The 12,240-nt window shown below is 34.4% G+C and overlaps 1 long non-coding RNA gene across 1 annotated transcript in view; it reads right to left on the reverse strand.

Annotated features, from left to right (window-relative positions):
* Window positions 1-681: 681 nt before the first annotated feature.
* The window catches only part of LOC138702686 (uncharacterized), a 174,608-nt gene continuing 163,049 nt past the window's right edge, over window positions 682-12,240 (reverse strand). Inside the window, exon 4 of the long non-coding RNA XR_011332856.1 lies at window positions 682-2,420. This is a non-coding gene — a long non-coding RNA (uncharacterized lncRNA). The remainder of the gene's footprint in view (window positions 2,421-12,240) is intronic.

Here is a 12,240-nt window from a genome sequence, read left to right on the forward strand (position 1 = left end):
AATGCCCTAACAAATATGTTTTAAAACTCTCAGTTTATCACATAATACAGACGTGGACAAATTATTAGCAAATTTGAACATTTTTATTATATATTTTTACAAAATATGATTCTTCAATTTAGACTACAGTTGACATTTTTGTGTATTTCCAAATTATTAGCAAAATTGAAGATTTGCGTTGCATATTTTTCAAAATTTAACTCCTCAATTTGGACTACATTTGATATTTTTGCATATTTACAAATTATTAGCAAAACTGAAGATTTTTATTGTATATTTTTACAAAATTCGATTCTTCAATTTGGACTACAGTTGACATTTTGGATATTTCCAAATTATTAGCAAAACTGAAGATTTTTGTTTTATATTTTTACAAAATTTGACTCTTCAATGCAGTTGACATTTTTGCTAATTTACAAATTATTAGCAAAATTGAAGATTTTTATTATATATTTTTACAAAACTTGACTTCTCAATTTAAACTACAGTTGACATTTTTGCATATTTCTGTCTACTGTAATGATGGAAATATCCAAAATTATCAACTGTAGTCTAAATTGAAAAGTCAAATTTTATAAACAAAATATCATAAAAATTGTCAATTTTGTTAATAATTTGTCCACGTCTGTATATAAATACTAAAGCAGCAATGTTTCTGGCTTACTAGAAAAAAGATGCAATTTTATCAAAATCCTAGCCCTAATAATAAATCATGACTTCTTCGTTTTAGAACATGTGCTCTGTAATGATAATCTAAGAAAGATGGCCTTGATATAATATAATTAATAATAATAATAATAATAATAATAATAATAATAATAATAATAATAATAATAATAATAACTAAAATAACAATTTCTCGGTTTATTTTGCTCTTATATTGAATTATCCAATACCGTAGCTAGAAAACAAAAATAATTTGAACGCTATTGCGCTACTCATATATTGTTACATTCAAAGCTATAAAAAAATAAATTGCACGAGTTCGATGCAGCCAATAATGACCCGCTTCACACATTTTCCTTTCTTGTTCTCAAAACGCACCAGAATTTGTAGCAGTGTTGTTAACCAGCAAGGGAGTAATCAGTGAGAGTTTCATTAAGATTTAATGATGTACTGAAAAAGAACCCAAGACAATCGATGCACAGAAAATACGGAAAAATATTTAATTATTAATTGCGCCTTGAAATAATAATTAAACGAGGTTGAATCACATGTGCACCTGTAAATTTTTTCAGTTTTTTCTCTTATGAGTGTGCAAAAATACATCCATTAAAGGCTGGATTTTAAGTTCTTCTTTCCCTCAGTTTAACCTCTCCCTTTTAGGTTCTTATTGCACGACCCACGCCACCCGGGCCTTACAGGGCCGCGACCTGTCGGGAGAGGAATTAATCTATGGATCACATACATACTTTTTTGACCACACAAGGACATGGAGGGCCTCCCGGATGAGGGATCAGCTCAATGCCAGGGCCACCTCCGACACAACACAAACATTTAAGACATTACACATCATTCACTCACACATATGAAAGGATTAAGGGAAGGATCGCCGTCCATGGCCGGGGATTTTAACTTCCATATTTTTATTTATTACATACTTATTTATCTACATATTTTTCCATTTTTTCTACTTATCTATGTAGGTACATATTTCTCATTTTCATATTACATAAAATCTGGGCTATAGTAATAACTTAACCTTTGATACAACTCAAAAAGTTTACTTTCTCAATTTCAGTATTATAATAATGATCACTACCAACAAAAATGAAACACTTTAACACTTCAATTTTTATTACTTTTTATTATTATTATCATTTAATTAAATTTAGCAAAGAGAGTTAGTTCAGAAAGTCCTTTCAACTGTCCGAAAATTATTGGTTTAATACACTATAAAGCTACTTTCTGGAGAATAAGAGTAAGGTAGAAAACAGGAAAAATTAAAGAATGCTGAGTTTGCAGTGAAATACCTTTTCTTCTGGAGAAAAAGGTGGTGTACCTCTGTGTAGAATATATTATAGCGGACGGGAATATGATTACTGACCAGTGTAAGGGAATTTTGTCGTTTTAACTTCCTTCTGTGAACATACGAGTAATAATAATGTAGTTAACCTAAATAGCCATCTTCTTAGCCATCTATATATATTTTTTAAATTAAAAAGAAATATATAAATATGCCATAAATTGTTTAAAATCTCACACTGCTACGAAACTCAAATCAAGTAGCATTTGAACTGCTTTCCTAGTGACGGAAGACATTGGTTATGGGCCATACTGTTTTACATGACTTACTGTATTTTAGTTTGTAAAACTTGTAGAAAATAATAATGGAAATTGGTGAAAACAGCACGAAGAATACTTGAGCACTGCACCGAACATTCCAGAGGCTCCGAATGGTATAAGGAACGAATTGTTTCCTGAAAAACAGAGACAACAGTATGGGTGAGAACATGTATGATATACTGCACTCGTATCTTACTGAAAATGTAATGTTGGCTCACTTTCTAAATCCCCATACATGGAATTAATTTAACCTGGTGCACTCCTCGTACACTATCTACCAAAAAGTAATTGGGCACTGTTTTTGCCACTTTATAACCTCGTGGTACCACCTCTTGTTTGCTATAACAGCAGCCACCCCGTCAGGCATGTTCTCCACTAGTTTGTGTAGGATATCCACTTGAATGCGTCGCCATTCCTCTTGCAACATGGCACTCAGTTAGACAATGGAAGTTGGGCGAATTTCCCGAAACCTCAATCGCCGGTCGAATTCGTCTCAAAGGTGCTCAATGGGATTGAGATCAGGACTCTGTGCAGGCCAGTCCAACCGGTGAACATTATTGTCTGCATACCATTGCATAGTAGCCACCGAAACATGGCATCTAGCACGTAAAATCCTGGGTGGCCAATTACTTTTTGGTAGATAGTGTACTATCAATATTAATGTGATTACCAAATAATTTAATAAATTTCAATTTAGTTGGTATGTTTATTCATTAATATTGTAATATAAAATGGCGTTTCATTGAATTTATAAATTATTGCTGCAAAGTTTTTTTTTTTTTTTCAATTCTAAAATAAAGTATGTCTTGGTACCTTTTCGATGTAGTAATATAATAGTTATTTATGCAACGATCATATTATAATTAATACACGAGAGTTACATACCACTCTTTTTCTACGACCTGTAGTAAGGTTAGACAAAAATTAATTAATTCGTTAAAAATTAAAATTAATGTTTAGATACATACATAATACTTCTTTATATTGATAATATGGAAGTATGAATATGGTTTTAGATAGTGGGAAACAAAACACTGACGTTTGAGACATTGAGAAACAAAAGAATGTAAATGATTCTTATTTGCAGTTCCTATAGGTATGAAAATAAATAAATGAAATCACAGTTCCTTTTTGTAAGTTTTAACGTTAAATGAAATATGAAAATTACTGAAAATAATAATAATAATAATAATAATAATAATAATAATTATTATTATTATTATTATTATTATTATTATTATTATTTATTTTAGCTGGCAGAGTTAAGGCCAGAAAAAAGAATACATTCATATGTATGAACTTACAAGCTACAAAGAATACAACAATTTGATTTAGATCAAAGTTACGTGTATACAAGAGTTACTTACTAATTAAATCGTAAAATAAATTATTAATTAAACAATGAAATACAAACTGTGTAGCAGAATTAAACTAAAATACATAGAATGTTAATATATTACAAATAATGTTAGGTAATAGAAAGACATTATTATGAGACAATTTTGAAAATACAGCGCTATCAGGATGCATGCCTAAAGAAAGAAGTTACCATATATGCAGTGACCGTTAAGTCAATATAATTAGGGTGAATTGCTAAGAAGGTTATCCTTTAAGTTATTTTTAAGAATGTTTATTGTCTTGCAGCCCCTATTACTTTGAGACAAGAAATTCCATTGTCGCGAGGTGGAAACTGTAAAAGATGATGAATAACAAGATGTTCTATGAAGAGGTATACTTAGCGTGCCGCAGAAAATGATCTGGTATTTACGTCGTGGTTAGAGTATAGACAAGACAAACGAGACGAATGTCTGATTGAAGCAGGAAATGTGTTGTTTTGTAGTTATTTTCATTTTAATTGAGTGTACTACACTTTTGCAGTTTGATTAAAGAATTTAACACTTCGAAATCATTGGTATTTATTGAAGTAAGAAATCTGTATCGAAATGAATGTCATAATCATTGCATAATAACTTCATTTCAGTATGGTCGTAGATAAAATATATTTGTGTGTGTGCTTGTCATACTTATGAAATAGGAAATAACATTAATTTCCATCTGCTGTTCACAGCGTACATAAATGTCTGAACCGCCACTGCACATTACATATTACGCAGTTATTCAATCAAATCTCGGAGCTCAACTTCAGAGAGAGGAGTTCATCCCATCATCGGGAGTGTAATTACTTGATTGTATATTCTCTACCTTGCAATTTGAAGCCACTGCCTACATGTGTATTAAATGCTGGGAACATTGACTTGCAAGCAGAGCGTCATTTATCACGTCTTCATTTTGCCCCGGGCAATAGCTTTCTTTCTCTTTGCTTCTAGTTATACTAAACAGTTTCCCGCTGTGGCTCACTCAACAGCATTATAGCACAGTCTACTATATACAGTCGCGAAGCTCAATATGTAGTAAAAATGCAAACATGGGTAGTTGCCCACCACTAGGATCGCTACTATCGCCTCATCATCGCAGATCTCTCTCCCAGCAGCCGATAAAATATGTTATACTTTCGTTGTCGTGTTCTTTTGGAAAAATTAACACCTTCCTTCCATTATTGAAATATTAAATGCATAAAGTTAATTTATTATTTTAATGAAGTATATTAAATTCCACCATAAACTCGAAGATACCTGCAAGAAATAAGTTAATATAATTTTTGTTTGTGCAAAACGAACTGAAATTTACTATAATAGCTTCACTCATTCAAGATTATAGCGATAATTAACTATGAAACCAATAAATATTAATTTGCATTTCTCTTTACAACAATAATAATGGAAATATGAATTAATGGATTAACTTACGTGTACCGGTACTTGTAGTGTAGGCTTACGTAGTTAACAAAGTGGGATGAGGTTAAGCAATAATAATCACACCAGAATTTGAAATAAAACGTGATCAATAAATCTTATTGTAACAGACTTTTTCTACGTCTCTAGTAAAGCAACAAATAAAAATAACAACAAAATTAACAGCTATAATTAAAAACATATCCTTTGAAGAAAAAAGTAGGCCTAAGCAATAATAATCCCACCAGAATTGAAAATAAAACGTGATCAATAAATTTCATTAAAACAAACTTAATTTTTCTACGTCTTTAGTAAAATAACACATAAAAATAGTAACAAAATTAATAGCTACAATTAAAAATATATCCTCTGAAAAAAAAAGTAGACCTAACCTTTATTTCTCTGGAAATTTAGCAGCCTAAGTGACAGAACTTTAACCGGTATCTAATGTACTTTCGGTTAGACTGAAGCATTTCATTGTGAAATTTAAGGATATAATGTATTCTAACAGTCACAAAGAACTTCAAATTAACAGTTTTGTTTCTGCACAGCATTCTTGTGGAAACCCAGGAACCTTTCTGAATCTTTCGGAAATCGGAAAAAGGATAATTCTGGCCTCTTTCTCTCATTGATGCTACAATTTATAGCACTACAAACGTCTCCTCCTTGTCCCATATTATTATTCCAATTATTATATTTTAGCCATTAACATTTTCATTATAACCAATAACGAACATTTCACAAGCATCAATGTGAAATACGCAACGAGCTAGCACTCGATAGAAATACGACACAGTCCAAAGTCGACCATGGACAGTCTATTGTTTCTAGTTGCTAACCGCTTGGAGCGCTTTATCACGAGATTTGCAAAAAAACACCTCAAGCTTCGCGACTGTATATAGTAGACTGTGATTATAGGCAGAGCCAGCTTCGATTCCAGTCGCCATGGAATCGTCTAGCAGCGTTTCTCAAACTACGGTCCGCGGACCACCTGTGGTCGTCGAGGTTTGCCCTTGTGGTCCTTCAAAAAAGACAGAAGAAAAAATAAAATTCAAACGAATTACGTATCACACTATAGCTTAAAATCTCAGAGTTTGGAAATGACACAATGGCAATCGAATTTCACTTTTTTTTCCCCAGTACTGACATTTTATGAAATGTATTACCCTGTCCGTCTATCGACTTCCCACTCTACTCTCAGCAACAAAAGAGGGATTTAAAGCACTATATACGTGGCGTTTCTCGACATCTTTTCCCTGCACATCTGGCGCCGCGCCTGTAACCCAGTCGGGGACCACCAGAATTCATAACAAAGGACCAAAGTAGCGAACCTTAATTCAATTTTAAAATATAAGTAGACTGGTATTAATATATGCTACGAAAATGATAAATTTGCTTTCGAAGGGAACAAGAGTAAGGTGGTCCGCGGAACTGTTCTGACTTTAAAAAGTGGTCCCCACTTCAAAAAAGTTTGAGAAACGCTGGTCTAGTGGTTTGGTGTTACACTTAGAAGAGTTCTCAAATGTCTTGGATTTGCTAACAAGGGAATTGTTAATGAGCTCGTTTCGAAACCCCTCCCCTCAAACCACGCACACAGATCTGAACAGCAAATACACAAATGTAAAACAATTTACGGGAGAAAAAAAACTTTGAAAATAACCTCAGAAACGTAGTACACCACTCTAAAGACAAGATCACAGTAGGTCATGATCTCAATGTAGCTGGAAAAAATAGTAATTTTTTAGTCACTGAAGTTGGTGTCTGTACTCTGTAAACACTAACTATATGTCTGTCCTTTAGAAATTAGCAACGCAGAAAGGGATTCGGAAAGATTAACAAAAGTAGATACATAGCGGAAGTTGATGATTGATAAACACCCGGGCGGTCCTTGGAGTGATGCAAGGGAAGATCGTTCTGTGTTGTGGTTAGGCAAAATATTATTTTAAGTTCCATGTGGAAAATTTGTCCAAGGTATGTAGCCTACTTTTGGTTTATATAAAGTTTTATTTATTTATTTTATGTCAATACTGTAATAATAATGTTCGAATTACTGAATTGAAAATTAAATTTTCAGCCGAGTTTGAACCCACGACCCTTCCGTCTAGAGGGGAATGTGACTTTATATGAAGAGAAAATATATTGCATGACCTTCATTTATTGCTTCTCTTATCATAGATCCTCACTCTCCGTTTGTAAACAGAAACAAAAATAAAACATTCAAACCAACACAACTGTAGTTTCATTCCCGAAATTGGGTGACGTATTCTACCTGCTGGTGCACCCCTGATGCAGCCAGAATTTTTTGTCAGGCAATGGAATACTGAATCATGGAATTCACTAAGTATCCAATGGAATACTGTTGTCCGAGTGGTTATGTTGTACGGTCGTCAAAACAGAGGAAATCACGTGACATTTATTTACTTAACGGGGACTTTTCTTTAAATTATTTTAAACAGTTGTATAATATTACGTAGACTTCCAATTCCGTACAGCAAATATTTTCAGGAAAGACCCTAATAGCCCAGCCACTAACCTTTATAGAGGGGTCTGCAGAAACGGGTGAGGGAAACCGGAATGCGACATAACCACTTTGACGGATATTACACCAGTTTAAATTAACAGAATACATATTTTTTGTACTCCAGCATTATAAACAGTCTTTATCGTTAGTGAAAATCGTGCATAAGCTACATTATTGTACCAGAGCCGTAAAATATTACCATGACAACTAAAACGTCATGACTTCTATTATGACGGCATTACTTGAATCATAAAATTAACATTACGAAACGATTTCTCATGCTATAATATTTAATACATCATTGTTGCCATAGCAACCTCTTTCTTCACAGATCATGATATCAAACTATCCATCATTACAAAATCTGATTTATATCTTTATTAATTGTTTTATAATGCTGTTGTATAAAAATTATGTATGAAACACGTTTATAATGTTGTACAGTTGATGTATTCGTCAAAATTAGGAAACTCTCTTCGCTCTATCCCTAAAAGTTGACTCCTGCCATAAAGTATAATACTATAAACTTGTTTCATAATATACTATTTCTAATGCCAAATTACAGAATAATATACAAGTGTAGGCCTACTACAGTCATTACATTAATTGTTTTCTCTACAGTCCGACATAGATCGTGATTTTTGTTCCTTTGCTTACATACACCGAAATATCCAAGCTTCCGTTGGGCAGTGAAACATTTTAGCTGCTTCTAACGACAAAATCGAGTAGGAATCCGATTTCATTCAATTTTTTATTGCCCGATGACGAAGATTGAGCCAATCTTTGGAACGCTGAGATTTTTTTTTGTCAACAGCACTGAAAAGTTTTTATCGTAAAAGAAGGCAGAAGTAAGAAGAGGAAATAAATGTTAGAGAAAGGAAACGAAAGAGAGTAGAAAACAGCAAGAAGAGAAGACGAGAAGGAATATGTGGGAAAAAAGAAAGAGGAATAATTGAGAGAAAATCAAATAAGAAATGAAAATAAAAAGAGGCAGATGAGATTAAAATACAAGAATAATGAGAAATAATTATAGAAGAAGAATAAAAGGAAATGGGAAAAGTAAAAGAGGAAAATAACAAAAAAAAAAAACGAGAGAAAGGAAGAAGATAAAGGGAAACTAAGAAGACAATTCCAGTGGGAATAAAAATTATGAGGAGGAGAAAGGGAAAGAAATGATGGTGGAGAAGGGGAAAAAGAAAACAGTCTACATCTCGTAACTTGAACAAACGCCAGGCGCAATAATTAGGTATAACATAAACGATCAAAAGAAAGAGAGACCCGCAAAGGTCTGGCTGGTTAAACTGTGTCAAGGTTCGACGGCACTTGGCGAATTCTGCTTTGTCTGGGATTGCAGCAAGAACGTGTAGGCGTGGGCAGACTGGTCTCCGCCACTGCGCGGTGTACGGAAAGTCACCGTTATGGCGAGGACGCAACATCTTTACGTAATTCTCGACAACACGGCTGACGGCCAGCCCGCCACGCCGCGCCGCCGTTATGTAAACACACGCCGCCTGCCTGGACTGCCGACAGGCAGATCTGCTTTCCCACGGCTTATCACCTCAGAGGACAGGGGTTCTATCCCCGACAAACGCGGTGGTCTAGAGATCCAGACCAGTGGTATTCAAACTATGACACGCGTACCCCCAGAAGTACTTGGAGTTGTCTCAAGGGGTACACATCCCAGTGACTACGTTGGTGACGTGTTTATTTTATTACGTTTGTTGATAATTAATGCAGTTTACATATTTTATGCTCGACCATGCCGAAACGTAGTAATTATACACCTGGTAGCAGACCTTTAATGCATGTCATTAAAGTACACCTACTCATTAAAGGTCAGGTCTTTCAGCCAATGACGACTCAGGTTACAACTGTTCAGCCAATGACAGGTCAGCTTTCTACCGTTATAAAACCGCAAGTATCGATTATTCTCGGATATGCAATCGAAAGAGAATTAGCGAAAAGTCACGGAGGCTGGAAATCCAATACTGTCGCAGAAGGTTATGTTCTGTTACTATAATAATTAGCGTTAATTGTAAATAATATTCAAATAAATTCAATTTGTCATCTCGTTTTTCAATGTCTAATTTAATTTCAATGTTATCTCTGTAGGTTCTTATGGCCTAGCAAGGTCAATGTGGATATCTGTTCCTCGAAAAAAATCAATACTTTCGCGTCTGCGCACATCTCACAACATACGGAACATTGCTGAAGGTCAGATACAATTAAAATTAATAATATCAAGTTAGAAATATGGTCGAGCATAAAAAGTCGTATGAAACTCGCCTATAATGGTAATTAAGAAGCTCGTATGAAAATTATGAAACTCGCTTGCTCTCGTTTCATAAATATCCATACTCACTTCTTAATTACCTTCATTATAGGCTCGTTGCATAATGTACTATTATTTTACAATATCAACTCTTGTTTTTTCTTTTTTCAACAACACTTTACATGGTTCATTATTACTGCATAAATAACTGTTGTATGTATAATAATAATAATAATAATAATAATAATAATAATAATAATAATAATAGTAATAATAATACTAATACTAATTTATTTTGCATAGAACATAAATCGTAGTCTTTTATTATTTCTTATGTAATTGCAATGTAATTTGGGGGTACGAAAGTAATATATATATATATACATATATACAGTATATATTGGGGGTACGCTAGAAAAAAGATTGAATATAACTGATCTAAACGATAACACTCTTGTGTCTCAACTCAACACGGGTTGAAACCTGAGCGAGGGCCAGAGAATTTCATTGAAAGTAAAATTTCTTAGCTTAATGTCATCATCATCATAACTATCATCAACGTCTAGGATTGGTTACTTTTGGATCCCATCCGACTCAAAACTTGTACCATTGATTTATTACTCTGCCCATCTTTTCAACGGTCTTCCCAAGATCTCCTGCCTCATACTGTGTAGTATAGATTTGCCCTTAGTAACCTGCTGTTGTCCACTGTGTTCTACATTGCTCGATTTTTGTGTTTAATTCGTCTATTGCTAATTATTTTCTTATTTTTTCATTTTCTTTTTTGTTTAGCAATCTGTAGCCACTCACTGCTCTAAGAAATTTCATTTCTGAAGACTGTATTTTCTGTATATGAAGTTTCTCTATATTCCCCTAGTTGTTATTATATTCCACTTGTTCTCCTTGTATTCTCCGTGTTCTCTTTGCATTATCCTTGTTCTGATTCTATTCCCTATGTTCCTCTATACTTCCACTTCTTGCAATCCCATTGATGTCCTTGTATTCCTCTTGTTCTCCTTGTACTCTCATTCTTCTCCTTGTACACCCCTTTTTCTCTTTGAATTGTTCTTGTTTTCTTGCATTCCTCTCAATTTCATTATATTCTTCTTATATTCCCTTTGTATTCCTCATCTTTTCTTTGCATTCCCATCATTTTCCGTATTCCCCTAGATCTCCTTTATTATAATTACATTTATATTGTTCTCTTTCCCGTCCCCTTGTTTTCGTTGTATTCTCCTTGCACTCCCCTTTTTTTCCTTGTATTCCATTGTTTTCATTGCATTTCACCTGTTCTCCCTTATTTCTCTTGTTCTCTCTGCACTCTACTTTTTCTCTTTGTTCCCTATGTATTCCCCTTGTTATCCGTATATTCCTCTTGTTCTCCTTGTATTCTCCTTTCTTTGTATTCCACCTGTTCTCCATTTCCCTTGTTCTCCGTGCACTCCTCTTGCTCCCTACGTATTCCCTCTGTTCTCCCTTTATTCTCCTTCTATTCCCCTTGTTCTCACTGTATCCCACCTGTTCTCCTTGCAATCCCCTTGTTCTCCATGTTTTCTCCCTCTTGTCCATGCATTCTCCTTCTCCATGCATTCCCTTGTTCTCCTTTTATTCCCCTTACTCTCCTTGTATTCCCCTTGTTCTCATTGTATCCCACCTGTTTTCCTGTATTTCCCTTGTTCTACGTGCACTCCCCCTATTCTCCATATATTCTCCATGTTCTCCATGCATTCCCCTTGTTCTTTATGTATTCTTCTTCTCCATGCATTCCCCTTGTTCTCAATGTATTCTTCTTCTCCATACATTCCCCTTGTTCTTCATGTATTCTTCTTCTTCTCCATGCATTACCCTTGTTCTCCATGTATTCTTCTTCTTCTCCATGTATCCCCTTGTTCTTCTTTACTTCCCTTATTCTCTCCTTGTATTGCGCTTGCTGTCATTGTATCCCACCTGTTCTCCTAGTATTTCCCTTGTTCTATGTGCACTTCCCTTGTTCTCCATGTATTCTTTTTCTTCTTCCTCTTCTTCTTCTTCTCCATGCATTACCCTTGTTCTCCACGTATTCTCCTTCTTCTCCATGCATCCCCTTGTTCTTCTTTTATTTTCCTTATTCTCTCCTTTATTGCGCTTGTTGTCATTGTATCTCACTTGTTCTCCTTGCTCTCCCCTTGTTCTCAATGTATTCTCCTTCTTCTCCATGCATCCCCTTGTTCTTCTTTTATTTTCCTTATTCTCTCCTTTATTGCGCTTGTTGTCATTGTATCTCACCCGTTCTCCTTGCTCTCCCCTTGTTCTCAATGTATTCTCATTGTTCTATATATTATATTCTGCTTGTTCTCCATGCATTCCCCTTAGCATTTTAGTCCCCTTTT

The sequence above is a fragment of the Periplaneta americana genome, chromosome 7 (genome assembly GCF_040183065.1).
Source record: "Periplaneta americana isolate PAMFEO1 chromosome 7, P.americana_PAMFEO1_priV1, whole genome shotgun sequence".
In the NCBI taxonomy this organism is placed as follows: domain Eukaryota; kingdom Metazoa; phylum Arthropoda; class Insecta; order Blattodea; family Blattidae; genus Periplaneta; species Periplaneta americana.